The 16,778-nt window shown below is 35.9% G+C and overlaps 1 protein-coding gene across 8 annotated transcripts in view; it reads left to right on the top strand.

The window, feature by feature from the left end:
• The first annotated feature begins 2,451 nt into the window (after positions 1 to 2,451).
• Ccdc102b (coiled-coil domain containing 102B) overlaps positions 2,452 to 16,778 on the top strand; it is a 214,597-nt gene continuing 200,270 nt past the window's right edge. For all 8 annotated transcript variants that reach the window (XM_071602651.1, XM_027935286.2, XM_071602652.1 and 5 more), the window contains exon 1: positions 2,452 to 2,548. The gene's annotated coding sequence lies outside the window, so the exon portion shown is untranslated. The remainder of the gene's footprint in view (positions 2,549 to 16,778) is intronic.

The raw sequence follows: 16,778 nt of genomic DNA, 5'->3' as shown, positions 1-16,778 counted from the left end.
CTGCATGGCTGAACTTGATTACATTTGTAACAATACTACTTCTAAGTAGGTCATATCCATAGGCATTGGGTAGGATTTCAGCACATCTTTTTGGAGTTCACAATGCAATCGGCAATGATATATATAATAAAAGAAAGCCTCAAAAACAGATGTGATAACCCTGGAATAAGAATAGAACCACTGATGGTTCTTTGGAGGTATTCCAATACTGAGGAGAGAAAAGAAAAAAAAAGAAGGGATCAGTGCATGATATAAGTAAGAGATTAAAAAAAAAAAACCGAAAAGCTTCATTCTGGAAAATAAGAGAAGCTTGAGAAGGAGAGAGTTGACCAGAGGATTAGAAATCTTCTGAGTGTCAAGTAGTATGTGAACTGGATGGAGGCCACTGTATCTCTCACTGAACAACAAGAAGAGCAAGTTTGGGAGCAGAGAAGAGATTTAAGAGGACACTGCAGTGATTCGGAATGGTTATGTGCTTGAACCAGGGTAGTGGCAGTGAGAAGAGAGAAGAATGGCGAAGTTATTGATGACAATCGCAAGGAACTGGTATTGGAGTGGGTGTAGAACAGGAGTCATGGTGACTTCCAGGATTTTTGTTTAGTCATCTATAAGCTCTGTTGGTATTTATTGGTATAACATAGTAGGCCCACGGCATGATGATGACTTCAGATTTAACACGTTGGTTCCGTATCTGTGATATTTTCTAGTGCAGGGGCACAATGTGCTAGTGAATGAGTATTAGAGACTCAGAAGATGATTGGGCCCAAAGACAGATATTGAGAAGTCATCTGAAAAATAGAGACGGTAATTGAAACCATGAGCATGTTTGACACTAACCAGAGAGAGAATGCGTATATGTTTATCTGAGAACCTACCTGATGTCTAACAAAGGATGGGAGGAGAATGGACACCACAAAGGAGGTGGGAAGAGGCAGCTAGAGATGAAGGTCAGGAGAGTGTTGTGCCAAGGTAAGCTTGGACAGGGTTGCCAAGGGCATCCAAGGGCTGCATAGATTCGTTAAAGTGAGGACAGAACAGAGTTTGTAAACATTATCTTTTTTTCACATAAAGGCGTGTGTGTGTGTGTGTGTGTGTGTGTGTGTGTGTGTTTACTTTGATGCATTAAAGGAAGTGGATCCAGATTAAATGGGGTTATTGGCTGGGGAGACCTCTTCCAATCACTTGACTATGAAGGAGAGACAAAAAGTTCCTGCAAATGAAAATGACTAGATGGAAAGTGAAATTTATTGGCACAAGTGAAATCACCTGAGGACTTTATGGTGTTTAAAATCCCATGGGGAAGTCCAGGGAGGGGGAGAATTCAAAGACAAAGGGAAGTGCGATGGAGCCAGATAGCTCAAAAGGGTTGGTTGATTTTATAGGGAGAAAGGTCACATTTCCACTGCATCAGGGAATGAGAAGGAAAGGATGTTGTGAAGTAGAAATAAAGGATAAAAACTGATATTCAGCTGGGCTGGGGTTGTGGCTCAGCGGTAGAGTGCTCGCCTTGCATGTGTGGGGCTCTGGGTTCGATCCTCAGCACCACATAAATAAGAAAAAATAAAGGTATGTGTCCAATTATAACTAAAAAAAATATTTTTTAAAAAAACCCTGATATTCAACTAAGAATAATCCTCCAAATTAAAAGGTGGAAGAATAAACTCATTTACTTGACATTTACTTCCTAATTTCCAAAGCTGTCTTGGTGTCACTCATGAGGAGCATACTGATTGTCTCCTCTGCCCTTGCTCTTTTCCTTTGGGAATTGTGTCCTCTGTCAGCCAGGAAAGCTCTCTTCTCCGTGGTCTGCCAGCACCCCTCATCACAACACTTCCTGACAGCTGAGTCATGTCACTGGAAAGCCACTCCTTCCCCTGGGAAGAGGCCAGAGAACTCTCCTGTGAGTCCTGGGGACGGCAGGTCACATTCCCTGCCAACATGACTAAGATCAAAGGATTGACAGATAGTTTTTGTATTATGAGTTGTATTCTCAAATACTTTATTAAATAGGATTTCTTTTTCTTTTTTGGCAATTTAATGCAAACCAAATTGAACAAGTGATATTTTCCATTGTTCTATGACCTGCAGTAGAATTTTCCTTTAGCTATTTTCCAGATAGGGGCTTTAATAGTTTTTGTCATTTTAGCTTTAGGCTTTTCCATTTTTAGAAGTTATTATTATTAAATACTAAATATACGTGTGAATGAGGAGGTAGGTATTTTCTTCCTTTTCTGCTCACAGAACATAGTTTCAAATGGGCTGTCTGGGAAGCTTTGAATAACAATACTTAATACTTTGAGAACATTGAAATTATTTTATTTTGGTTATCTTACTTGTGATCCAAAGAGGGTGTTGTGGTATCGGTTTTGAGAGAACTTCACAACCAATGGGAATCCTTTTGGAGTTAGAGTGGGGTGTCCTTAATACTGGAATAATCCTGTTGGCCAGGACCCCGGAGCTGCTCAGATGAGAAAAGGATGCAGGAAATTCTCTTGTTTACACATGTGTCTGCAACTGAGACGCTAGCGCAGTCCCGCAAGCCCAGAGGGTAAGAGAATTTCATAACCTTCTGGTTTTCTATTTAATTTTCATACTTTCCTGCTAGGCAAAGCCTGTGTTCTCAGAGCAAAGGAAAAGACAGTTGCTTATAAGATATAGAGGAAAGCTACTTGCTGTAGGTCTGGAAGCAGGATTTAGGGGTTCTTTTTAAAATGCAGTTGATTTCTTCGCTTCCCTTCCTTTTTTTCCACTGTAGGTATTATCTATTCTGACAGCTTCATGCATTTTCTGTCTTTATAAAAAAAACTATATTCTAAACAAAACGCAGGTAAAAATTTCAACTCCAATTTTAGACAACCATAGAATTGGTTGATATTGAATCCTTACTTTCTAGTTCCATGTGCATATAAATGAATGTGTTTGAAGTAATCTGTATTCTTGTAGTAAAAACAGTGAAATTGTCATGCAAAGTCTATGCACTTTTCATTTCATGAGACTTCATGCTAAATTCCTTTCATCCTTAACAGAAAAGTATACTTTAAATATTGCCCTAATACTGTCTTTGTTTTATATGTTACCTGTATAGTGTGGAAGAGATAGAGACATGGAATAAAATCATAAAATCTTGTATTTAAGAGCAAAGAAAAGAAATTGATGTTCAATTATACAGAAATAAATTGCAGGGTTAAAGGAAAAAAGCTCTCTATAATCAATTGGGAAGAATTTGCTTATGTTTTCTACAAAGATAAATTATCAAATAAATGCCCAGTAGGTAAATCAGTTGGACATAAATATGAGGAAGATATTCTTAAAATAAAAGATACAATTAGAAATGTTTAAGTAATATAAGGCACCAAACTATATAATGATATTTCTTTATAATCTTTTTTACATCAATACCCATTTTTCTGTTTTTATAATCTTTTTGTTATACATAAATGTCCTTATGTACACATTAAATGTTCTTGAATTCAATTTTTTCCATATTTTTGAGAAATAGTAAATTGGAAAGGAATTTAATAAGTTAGTCACACAATATTTATAGGTTTTGTGTCATTTTGCAATCTGGACTTAAAATATCTGGAGAAATAGTTTATGTGAATTGCTTTATTTTTCAGAAACTTAAAAAATAGTTTTCTTGTGAAATAATGTTATTTTTTTTTGTTTCTCTTTTGAATTCTGCATGTTCATTGGCTTCAACAGTTGCTTCATCCCAGGTACAGAGCTTCTTGCCTCTTGCAGTGGGTATAACCTCTAATTTACGTATTTAAGCTAATTCTTAGAGGCAGAAAGATAATGAATACGATTCTTAAATATATGAAAACTATTTTTTATTTGAAAAAGTGCCTTATTTTATGCTGATATGACAAGGTTAATTGAGATCCATCAAAATCTTAAAAATTTTTATTTTTAGAAGAGATGTTAGTATTAGAGGAACTCATGAGACTTTGAAAGAGGTTCAACTTTCTGATGAATATTGAAAAATTAGTGAAACTTAGATAGTTGCTCAAAACAAGATAAATATTCTTACTTTGTGGAAGCAGTCAACTTAAAGGCATTAATTAGCATAAAGCATAGAAGAATAGTGGGAAGAGAGATCGGAACATGAAAAATACACTTTGTGAATAGTTGACATTGTGCTCCACATAGGTGGAGCAGAAAATTTTTGTGGAAATCTTAAAATTCACACAATGTTTCGAGTTTTATATATCCTGCAGTGAGGGTGATGGTAAGTTTCTGAGCAGGAGTATATCATTCTTAACCTCATTCTCACCATCAGCAGCATATCCTGCCAACACAGATGGAGTTTCCTGTGTGCAAGGTGATTGACATACATGTCTTCAATTCTGATAGCTCTGCAATAAACTGAACTTCATTTTACAAGTTACCTTCATTTACACATGAAGAAATCTGGTGTTCAGAAATGTCAAATCATTTACTTACAGCCTCAGATACAGTGAGTGCCGGAGCCAGGGTTCCAGGCACTGTCTTTCTGGCTCCAGAGATTTTCACAGTGCTATGCTGGTATTTTAGGAATGTGAATCTGGTAGAAGTTAAGCAGAAAGTTTTGAAATGGGCATTGAATTAGTAAGGTGCAAAGAGGAGGAAGGGAAACAACAACCCAAAGATCAATTTCAATATTCCATATATCCAATCAATCACAATTCTATCAAGTGTTCCACTCTTTTCTTTGGCAATAGAGAACAGAAATCAATAACGAAAATAAGGAACATTAATTGTTACCGAGACCTATCTGGCCTTGTGGATCTGTGTCTCTGACTACCAGGGAGGTGTTTACAGTGTTTTATGAAATTTTTCTAATAAAGTATGAAGATATGGATCACTTGAGGAAGGTACAATAGGTTTCAGTGTGTGGGGGGACATGCGTGTGAGTTCATATTTGTCATTTGCATCAAGCCTAGTACCTGGTTCATGGTAGATAACAAATGAAAGGCAAATAAATATTTGGGTCTTTGGAAGAGGTTTACTAAAAACAAGTACAAATAAAATGCTTGTTGAGAAAAAATAAGGAGCAGCTTTTACATTTGAATTGTTTTGCCTCCTCTTCAATACTTATGGCTTTCTTTCTTATTTTGAAACATATTAAAGAGAAGCTATCTTTTGATTTCTCAGAGGAAATTTCATTACAGGTTTTCAGCAAAGATCACTGTACACAATAGAAATACTTGAAGTGCTTGGGAATGTTATCAGGAGCACGTTGACTCTCCTTCATTTCTTTTCAATGTATGATGTTGACTACTTAGTGACCATGCCCTCTTAAAACTATGGAAAGATGCAATTATTATCAAAGGAAAGCACCATATACATTTTAGTTTTATTTCAACAAGTGGAAGAGTACACATAAAATTTATGTTGCTAATGGATTATGTAGTATTCAGTGTATCCATAGTAAAAATACTAGAACCTATTTATTAGCAACTGTCCCCCATGTATACAAACTTTAAACATCTTTTATTTCCTCTTGAAGTAAAATAGAACTAGTATTTGAATTAGCATTCATTTTCTTTTTCTCTCTTTTCTATGGTTTGAATGAAGTTAAAAAAAAAACAAACTTCAGCTTATGCTGTTAATGAGTTTTTTGGGAAGATTTATATTCACACATACAAATATATGCATATATGATGGTTTCTATGCTATCAATTATAAACATGTTATCTGTTACTTTATAAGTATAGTATCATTTAAGTAAGCTTTACAGGAGAAACATATTTTCCATACACTGAAACAGATGACAATATTTGAAATGCAATGATCTGGTCCCTGACCTCATGACTTTGTATTTTAAATAAACAGATTTAGGTTATGTTCCAAGATTATATTGCACAGAATGATTTTTATTCCTGATGCCAAGTTCTCACCAATTACAGATGCTCAAATGTGATAGAATATGAACTTGAGACCTTGGGTACAAAAGGAAAACTGGACACTGTATTAGAGGAAATAAACTAGCCATTTAATTGAAATCCTAACTTTGAAAAAATATTAATATTACTATGTATTTAAATATTATCTGGGTTGATTTAAGTCAGGTGAGTGAGGGATTCTGGAAAGATGGAAATAACAATCATATAAAATGCTACCGATTGTTCAAATAAAACAGGAATTTCAGGTCTAGAGTTAACCATTAATTAGATTTAGTGATGTAGAAATCATTCATTCTCTGATTTTGTTTGAAGTTGGGGCTGAAACTGATAGAGTAACTTCAAGAGAGAATAGAAAGAGAAAAATGTTTTCGGCGGACACAACATCTTTGTGTGTATGTGGTGCTGAGGATCGAACCCGGGCCGCACGCATGCCAGGCGAGCCCGCTACCTCTTGAGCCACATCCCCAGCCCTAAGCTAAAATTTAAATACAGTTAAGTTCTAAAATAATGCTGTTCAGAGAGCATGAATGGGTAATATGATTCTTGGCCTCTGACTTCCAGTACAGCAGATATTTTAACAAATACACATTTTAAAAGTTAGTCATCATTTTTTGCACATTGTCTAAATGGTGGGATTTCTCAAAGTTTAGATTGAACTGTTGAGCAGATGTATCTAATTTTTTTAATGATGTCCATTTGCTTGTGATATGACAACTGCATTATGTAACTGTATGGCCAGGAATAAAATGACCTGTACACATATATTTAAATGACAGCCATAGACATTTTGGTGTTTCATTATCAGAACACACTTTTCAAGAATATATTTGCCAATAATGTTATGAGCAATCACCTTAATTTGAAACATATATAGGAAAACTCTACATGATTGAAACAGAAATGTTGCCAAAACATGTTGAACGTGCTTTTGAAAAATCAAAACAGTTTTCTATTTCTGTAAAATTCTCCATAAAAAAGAAACATTTTGAAACTTTTCGGATACTCTAGAGTTGTGCTGTGCAATATAAATATAGTTCAAGCATGATTTTCAATTTAAAGTAGCTAAAAAATTAAAAGACAAATAAGTGAAATTAATATATTTTAGTAAGCCCAATATATAACATCATCATATAACATATAAGCAATATATATAGTTCTTAGTGAGATATTTTATATTTTTATTTTTTGTGCCCTGTCAAATTCATATTTTAGATCATTTCGACACATGCTGCCTTCATTTCTAGGGAGCACTACTTCTGGCAAGGAAGTACCATGCCGGATGGCCTGTGACTCATGCACTGTGAAATAAAGTAAAAAAAAAAAAACACTCTCAGGGCAGTCATAGATCATACCATCTCTCTCCTTATTGTAAATGAATACATAAAGTTTAATGAGCTTATTAAGGATGAGACTTGATCCAGATTTCCTAAATCTGACCCACCGTCCTCTGGCTTGTACCAAACCTTCTGATGTCGTCTTGTTTGCATATTTATGTTATCTTGACACTGAGAAGTACATAAATTCTGGCAGCCTATAGACATAACCAAGCCAATATGCCCTCTGGTTGTTATTGATTAAGAGATTTGAACAATTTAGGGAAGTCTAATAGGTGTCAAAGCAGGCAAGGATGGAAATGATAAACCCAATTCTAAGAATCCACAGAATTCTTAGTATTTATTTGTGTATTTATAAACTAAAATTAAATTAAATCTATAAATCTGAGGAGGCAGAGATATTTAAGAGAAAAACAGCAAAAGAAGAGTTTTGGAGGAAGATTTTAGATTGAGACGTTCGAGGGATTACTTGTGAAAGAGTCGATGAGAAGAAAATATTCAGACTGGGAGATGAGGTGAAAACAAAGCTTCCAGCAACCAAGATTTTAATCTGGACTCTGACTCTGCAGCTTTCCTTACACATGGGTTACATTTTCTGTTTCAGGGACTGGAAAGTCAGATCTTTTGAGAAATATAAACACTGCTTATTCACTTCCTGTTATTTTGAAATTTTTAATCCTGTTCCCTTAGTTTTTATTACTAAGGAAATAAACAACTAAGCCAAAATAAAAGGACACAAATGAAAACTGATTCCAGATCAATTAGCAATTATGTTAAGAATTTTGCTTTATGGTTAAATTTTTTAGTGCTTTCTTTTCCTATGTTAAAATTAGAAAATCAGGAACATCAACACTTATAAAGATGATTGGAAGCTGAGGATCCTGTGTCTAAACAAATGATTAATTCACTGACTAAAATGGGGAACATATGTACAGGGACTAAAACCAGGAAAAAGCTCTACTCATGTTTATAGCAAATAATTGTTGAATAAAGTTCTAATATTTGTTTTTTTTTTAAGATTTCATGTCTTTCTTAAGATATAAACTCTTATAAATGAAACACTTCCAGTGAGATCAACATTTGCATCTCATTGTTATAAGGAGCTTATGCACTACAAAAGCATCACGTTGTGTTTTCCGAAGGATGTATCTGAAAACTGATTTCTTGTTTACATTACATTAAAATGAAAAGAATTACAATAAAATGTGATTGATAGTATTTCTATGGACTCAGAAGAGTCCACAGAAATGTAATGATGCCACACATCTAATTATGGTGACTCAGACACTCTTGGGTAAACCCCCATACACTGTTAGCTAATGTCCTGCTAATCCATGGTAATGATATATTTATATTAGGCTATATATATACATTATTTCCCTTTTTGTTAGATTGTATAAGAATATTAGTCTTAAATAATCCCATTGTCTGTCTTTGATTTTTTGATAACTTTTCTGAGTTTAAAAACGCTCCTTAATAGGAGAAATTACTTGATTTAACTGCATATAAATGAATGTTATTTTATTTATGTTGAAAACACATTTTTCATCTTCCTTTGATCTTTTTTCATTCATCTCCCAAGACATACAATGATATACTTTCTGAAATTCATGCTATTAGTATTCAGAAGGAGCTAGCCTTGTGATTTCAAAATTAATTGTGTACTTTAAGAAAAAACAATTATGAAACAGGAAGTTCCATATTCACTAATAATTTTATTCTGTCAACCTCTTCTGCAACTTCATTAATAAAGGCATTTAATTCAAGGACTAAAGCTGACCTGTGGGTTTGGAGTATGCAGAGACTTAGTTTTTGCAGGGCTGCCCTGTGAACACACCGCTGTGGAGGGGTGGAGGCAGCCAGCTTTCCTGTCTCCATAACACACTTGGAGGATATTTAGAAAGTTCAGTTGACTTTCTGCCCCCAGTCCCTTCATTTTCCATACAGAAAGTAGAGTTGGCTGTGTAAATATTTATATGTGGGAGGGTAATCAGGAGTATTAAATTCCAAAAACAGGGCTAGTTTGCTTTATAGTTTATACAATTCTATTTTCCAGTTTTTCCATCATATTCAAAATAATTCATTTTCATTCATAATATAAGTTTTGTTTCATTTAAAAATGTGAACAGCTCGCTAACTTGATAAAAGTGAGTCTTTGGAAAACCTTTCTTTTTTAATACTTACTTGAATTTCTCAGTCAGATTTCATAGGTAATCACAATGGGAGCTCCTTCAGGGTGGACATTCAAATCTTTTTCTTCTCTGGTACAACTTCAACCTCTAGAATGATGTGCTTGGGACATAGTAGACATTCAATAAGCACTCACTGACTTAATACAAAAATGCAAGTTTAAAAATATAATATTTATCTTTATTCTACTGTAACATCATGCAGAAATGAGAAGACATTTTTGTGTATGTGTTTTAATAAAATGGTCATCAGAATACAACAGACACTAGTATTGCTGTATGTATATACGTGGCTGTATAACCAATGTGATCCTGCAATCTGTACACGTGGAAAAATGAGAATTCATACCCCATTGAATCAAATGTATGATATATCAAGATCATTGTATTGTCTCGAACAATTAATAAAAAATAATTTTTTTAAAAAAAGAAATAAAATTAGAATAGAAATGAGCAAAAAAAAAAATGGTCATCAGAATACATCATTTCATATGAACTTGCCGGCTTTTGTGTCTTTTATTTTGCTTTTGTTATCACATGAGCTCCTTAAGTGTTAGACAAAGGAAAATAATTACAGGCACTTGAAAATCTTAAAATTACTGTAGTTTACTACTTTTTGTTTTTTGATATATAATTTACTTTATATGATAATCTTTTTCATTGAAGTTTGGAGCCACAGAAAGATTTGCAACAGAATATAAATCACTTAGAATGGAATAGAATATATTATATGCAAGGGATGCTGGCTTAGGAAACACACACACAGACGCACACAATATAAAATATAACTAAAAGATTTAAAAGGATAGTAAGCAGCTATGTATTTTTTTCAGGTGAATTTTATTTTTATTTTTATCTTTTTTTCAACAGGAAGTTATTTATAAATCTCATTGAATCACTTCCACAAAAGGGATAATCATTTGGGTTACCATAGCAGCTAGCAAAGCCCCACTTAGATTTTTATCTATGCTTGAGACAGATGCCTTCTATCTGGTTAAAATGAAAATACAACAGCAAAAAAGACCAAACATAATTTGTTTTTGTAACTCTACAACACCATTAAAAATTTCAAGGAAATCTCCCCTAATCTGCTTTAACAATCTAGTAACTAAAATCTCTATTGTTAGTGTGTCTTACTCTGCCTTTTCTCTGAATGCTTCCTGAATGAAGTTCACTCTTATAATTTGCAAGTTCAAGGATTTTTAGTGCAACTCTGTTTAAAAAATTTCTTAATTAGGAAGTCTGAACATAAAGTCATAAATCATATAGAACCTCCACAGAAACATTTAAAAAACTGTTACCTTTCTATGTTGATAAAATGTAAACTTTAAGGAAGGGAGCAATTGACTCAGGTAGGAGAGGTTTGAGGACAGAGGGTTCTGGAAGGAATGGGCAAGGTGAACGGGAGACTGGAGGGAGGCTGCTTTCGGGAAGGTGAGAGTAAGAGAGAGAGCAGGGATCAGGGTGGTGACCCCCTGATGCATGGAGTGTGGACAGCCATGGGACTCGGAGGTGAGACAGCCAGGGAGGTGAAGTCTGGATCTGCAAGGAGCAAACACCAGGCTGAGTTAGGACTTAATGCACTGAGCCTGCTGACTAAAATGAGAAATTGACTCAGTCACTGAACATGAGTATCTTCCATATTGGAAGGAAAAATAAAATTCTGCCAAGAGAGAATAAGATAAAACGACACGAGAATGCATAGGCTTGGATTTTTATCACTACAGACCAGTACTTAATCTTTTGTTGTTTAACATTATTATTGAAACATAAGGAGATTGCAAGAACTATGAATCATGGTTAGATTTATGAAAAAGAAAAGCAGCTTTTCATATTTCCATGAGTTAAAGTCTCTATTTTAATGGGAAAACATATTCTAGTAATTTTACTTAAAAATAAATTCAAAATCCACTTATGTTAATGTATCAAATGGTCTCCATTCTACTTTATGAAAAGTGTCAAAGTTTTAAAGTGTATTTTGTAACAAAATTTAATTCATAACCAAGATAATTTCAGGAGAAATTTTCCTTTTGTGTCTTATGGACATAATAATCATGTGGCCATATGTGATTACCTACTTATGGATTATGTACTTAAAAAGGAGTAGAAAATGACTATCATGTCTTGGTGCAGTTTAAATAATAGAAGTACTTAGAGAAAATATTAGGGAATTCAAATGGCATCTCAACAAGCTGGCATTAAACATCTCTTTTAGCAGAGGCTATGCTTTTCAGATCTTTATATTAACTGAGGAGGTTGATGCTTTTATATAAGTCAAGAACAAGTAAAATACAAAAATGAATAAAATATATCAAGACCCTAATGAATATTGAAGTTTGAAATGTGAACATAAATATCAGTACAGGCTGGTACTTGTATAATCTTCATGAAAGAAACACTCCTTCTGAATAAATATAAACAGCATATAGTGAAGCAAATACTGACATTCCAAGGAAATTGATTTATATTGATAGCACAAGATTAAAAGCTAGGGAGATAGAGTAGGGGAAAAGGAAACTTGGACGAAGGCAAGGGGAGTGGAGGGAGAGCACTTAGACCTCTGTTCCAGTAATTCAGGACAGAGGTGATGGTACTTGAACTAAGTAGGTGCCAAGAGAAAAGTGAATGGAGATGAAGAACTTTCAGAAGTTACAGTGAGCAGGACTGACAGCTGATGGTGTATGGGGATGACAAACAATGTTTAGGAAGGGAAAACTGACAACCTTCTGGCTTCCTCCAGCTAAAAGATGCTGGTGCCTTTAGATGGTACAACAAAATGAAGGAAAGCAGCTAATCTTTTTTTTTTTCAATTGCAAATATTTTATGAATATTTATCATATGATGCAAACATTTTCCTTCAATTAAAGTTATTCGTATCATGCATTTAATGGGAAATTGTTATGTCAACAGCTCCATAAGTAAAGTATCTTTCAGACCATATACTTTCTCTTTAAAATCTCTGCGTATTCTTGTTGTGCTTCTAAAAGTAGGTTTTGGCTTGACTTATTAGATTTGGGTGTAATGGTTCTAGTGGGTCCAGGTTCAAACTCTGTGGTCACTTCTTCTAGTGCTCTGGGTAAGCCTTTGCCTGCTGCCTGCTCCGTCTTGGCCAGGTGGTCCTCCCCGCTCTTCCTTGCAGGCTGTGGCTGTGAGGTACGAACCACCACGTTTTCTCTTGGACCAAGACTTTCTCCGTGTCCCTGACTGTTGTCCTGATTTTCTAGGCTGCAGAGTTTGATCTTAGAAAGCTCTTGGGAGACAAGCTCACTGTTGTCTTTGGGGTGGCCTGTGTCAGCATCCATCTTGGCCTGAGAACTGGAGTACTCCTCTCTTGTGCGCTGGAGACCCAGTTCTAGGTCTCTCCCCGGGGTCTGACTTTCCTAAGGATGGGACGGCGCCAGATCCAGTCTGGCGCGGTAGGGTTCCAGTTCTGCTTCCAGTCTGGCCTTGCCTTGCTTCAGCTTCTCCAGTTCCGAAGTTAGCATCGGGAATCTCAGCTTTCAGGTCGTTCAGCTGCTGGTTCCTCTGGAACGTCGTTTCTCTCTGCGTTTTCTCGTACACTCGGATGGTCCTCTGGAGGTCATCGCTCTTTGCTTTCACAGTTTTCAGTATTCTCAAGGTATCTCTTCTCCACGTCCTGGCTCTGACATCTCACCCTGTCGATGTTCACTCTGAGCAGAGCGATTTTGTCCTCCAAACTGTTGTATTTTTGCAGTAGATCTTTTTTGGTACAACCACTATCAGGGACCTGGGGCTGGTCACTGTCGTTGTCACCAAGCCTCTTGGACTCTTCCTCTGGAGTTACTTCCAAGCGGGGGGCGGAGCCGGGAGCTTCTGCACCTGCATTGATTGTGTCCTGTGGGTCGTCCATGTTAAAGTGTCCCCGTCCTTCGCGTGAGAAGATACAGGAACCTCATCTTGCAGCCTCTTGACAGCTGAATGTCCAGATTCAGCAAAAATCTTCTGCTAAAAGGCTGGGGGTAGAGTTGCGACCAGCTTTTTCGTATTATACACACGTGCCTTCCACAAATGACCAGTGAGTCCTCCCAAAGGGTGGTGGGCACCTCCAGTTGACCCAATGCGGGGGGCTCCTGGCCGTTTCTGTCTTTGGTAGAACCAAGAGCAGCCGCCGGTTGACAGCGAGCCGTTCCACCATCGTTGTCCCCGGCTTCGCTACCTTCCAGGACCATTAGGACCGTGTTCCTCCTGGTCAGGACCAAGTGACCAGGAAGAACCGTCAAACCGCCACCGGCACCGAGCTGTCACGCAGGGCCCCATCTGCGCGGCTCACGGGTCTAACCCGTGGCAGGACTTTCCACTGTCCATCCGCCGTCTCGGCCCTCGAGGCGTCAAGTCCTTAGCGGTGGCTTCACCTGGGTCTGAGAGGGTTGGGCAGGGAGGCCCAGCAGCCTGCAGTCATCAGGGCACCGAGATGATCAGAGTGAATTTATATACAAGGAACAACATAATATGTGTTCCCAAGCACCCTGCAGCAGCAGAATTCATCGATTCTTTCTAGGAAATAATGGGAATATTTCTATACTCCCTCAGGGGGAAAAATGGAATATTTTCTCTACTCCAGTTTCTAGGAAAGGTGTGAAAAATATTTCTTCAGTCTTTTTTTTTAAGGGAGGAATTTTCTAGTTTGCAAATTATTTATGATGATTTTTTTTCTCCTAAGCCTTTTCTCTAAATAACAGGCATTGTGCTCTGTTATGCGGGAATAGTTATTCAATTTACATGATCTCTTTCAACAAATCACACACTTAAATTGAAATAAACTGGCTTAATCAAGGAACAATATTGAGAAATTTGGGTAATTATCACGTCTCTCTTAGAATCATAGAACTCTAGGTTCAAACAGTAGGCTAGCTCAGCTCCATTCAGACATTTCTTAAAATCTATTCTGTATAATTACATTGTTTTCAAAGGAAAACTGAAGAAAGATATAGCTATTTTCTCTCTTCAAATATTTCTTTTGATTCTCTAAAAAAATTAAAGGCAGCAATAAATGACAGAATATCATTTCATAGAAACTGTTTTCTGAAATGTTTAGAAATTAGCTGAGAGCATGCATTTCAAAAAATGCAAATAATCTCTGAAGTATTTGAAGTAGAAATAAGTGCTGTAACATTCTTCTCAGAATATTTCATTTAAAATAAAATCAAGGTGAAAGAAAAAACTCTACAATGTGTTTATTATAAGTTGAAAGACTAAAAACTAACTTTAATGAGGAAAACTAATACCTCAGAAACATTTAGGATAATTATATTTATTCTTCTGCTACATAACTCTATCGCTGCTAATGTTTTTGGTGTGCTAGATTATTTTCCAGGAAAATTATTTTCAACAATATTAATTAATTAATAGAAAATGCAGACTGTTGTGTATTGTAGCACATGCAGTTTCTTAACCTCTTTTTATTGAAGAAGGAAAGTTAGTATTTTACATAGGTTATATGAGTAAACTACCTTATCACACATTAGCTGGAGGATTTTAGTTATTGAAAGCTAAATACTTTTGGTCACCAGTTCTGAAATATTAGAATTAATTACCATTTCCTAGTTATTATTCTCTCACCTTTTCCCTACATTTCTTTGATTCACACACTCACACCCACATCAACCACACATGCAAATACACACATACCAGAAGTGTTTTTGTCTCCAAGAAGACTGAGGAATCCCAGTGGATACTCATACCCACATCAACCACGCACAAAAACACCACACACATACTGAAATGTTTTTGTCTCCAATAAGCTTGGGGAGATGCCTGATGATTGGAATATGACTCCCTTGTAGGATCCCAATGGACACACACAAACCAAAATTTATAGATTTTTTAGTAACCTCTTTCTAAATTGAATTGAGGTTTTGATTCCCCCTAGATTCACTAATTGAATATCTTCTTTATTCTGGTTTCTGTGAGAACTCAAATAAACAAGATGCTGCCCCTACTAATCTCTCTCTCTCTCTCTCTCTCTCTCTCTCTCTCTCTCTCTCTCTCTCACACACACACACATACACACACACTGAACACTTTTCCTTTTTCAAAGCTTATGCCCTACCTTCATTTCTCCAACTCTTTCTGCAGACCCCAGGTCGGTTTCTCTCAGTCTGGACTGTGTACCTAGCATACTGTAGTGTAAACCAGGGCTGACAACAGACAGGACAGCAGAGCAATGGGCCCCGTGAGATGAGCTTTCTATTTGACCAGGAACCAAGGGAAAATCAGCTTCAGTTGTTTACTTCAATTTGTCATTTCACTGTTCCCATAACTAGATTATTTGGAAGTGGAATTGTTTACATTCCTACATCCTGTTCATTGTTTTATCTTTAAACACTTTGTTTTCTAGATTTTATTAATCTCATTTCCCCTAATTTCAGTTTAGCAGATTTTTTTTTCCTGCCCGAAGGAAGAGGAGAAAATAAAACACACTGTTCTTTACTGAAGATGTGACTGACACTAGTAATCAGAAATGTGTGCCAGTTGGCTTTATATTCTGAATTTTAATTTCAGCCACAGATTCACCATGTACAGAAGGGGAATATATATATATATATATATATATATATATATATATATATATATATATAGAGAGAGAGAGAGAGAGAGAGAGAGAGAAAAGCATAAAATAATGACAGATACCATCTACTGAATGTGTGTGTTGTTCCTGGAGTATGTGAGCATGTGTGTATGAATGTGTGTGTGTGTGTGCATATGAATGTGTGTGTGTGTATGTATGTGTGTGTATGGGGGGTGACATAGCCACAATCACTCCTGTTTTATTGTAAAACAGGACAAGTTAACTTCTATGGGTCACACCTGCACAAAAGTGGCACATTCGTTTTCAGTCTAGCTTACTCCCCATTCCCTTTCATGATTTGCTGAAACAAAGGAGCTTGTAGAAAGGTTCTCTTGAAGAGCGATCAACAGCTGTCAAACAGTAATAATGGGTAAAAGCAGCATTACACAGGGGAAGCATCAGCTCGGCTGACTTAATCTATAATAAAACCAGAGATAAAATGTATGTTCAAAGTAACTCTTGTGATGATTAACAGGATGCTTGGGACTGGTCTGATGTTTAACATTCTGGGAGAGAGAAAGTAGTGAGTTGTATAGAGCCAAAAGAGTCTCAAGCCATCCCACTACTTAACTGTTGCTGTTTAGACCAAACAACAACAACAACAACAATATTTCATATTATATATATATATATATATATATATATATATATATATATATATATATAATGTTACATGAGTTTTTATATTTTAAAATTAAGTTTATCGCTACTTTTATAAAATGCTTTATAAAATTCTCAGACCAGTGACATGATTATACTGGTCTGAGAATTCTTTTGATCT

The sequence above is a fragment of the Marmota flaviventris genome, chromosome 16 (genome assembly GCF_047511675.1).
Source record: "Marmota flaviventris isolate mMarFla1 chromosome 16, mMarFla1.hap1, whole genome shotgun sequence".
Lineage (NCBI taxonomy): Eukaryota > Metazoa > Chordata > Mammalia > Rodentia > Sciuridae > Marmota > Marmota flaviventris.
The sequence above is the reverse complement of the archived record's forward strand: the minus strand, read 5'-3'. Positions and strand labels throughout refer to the sequence as shown.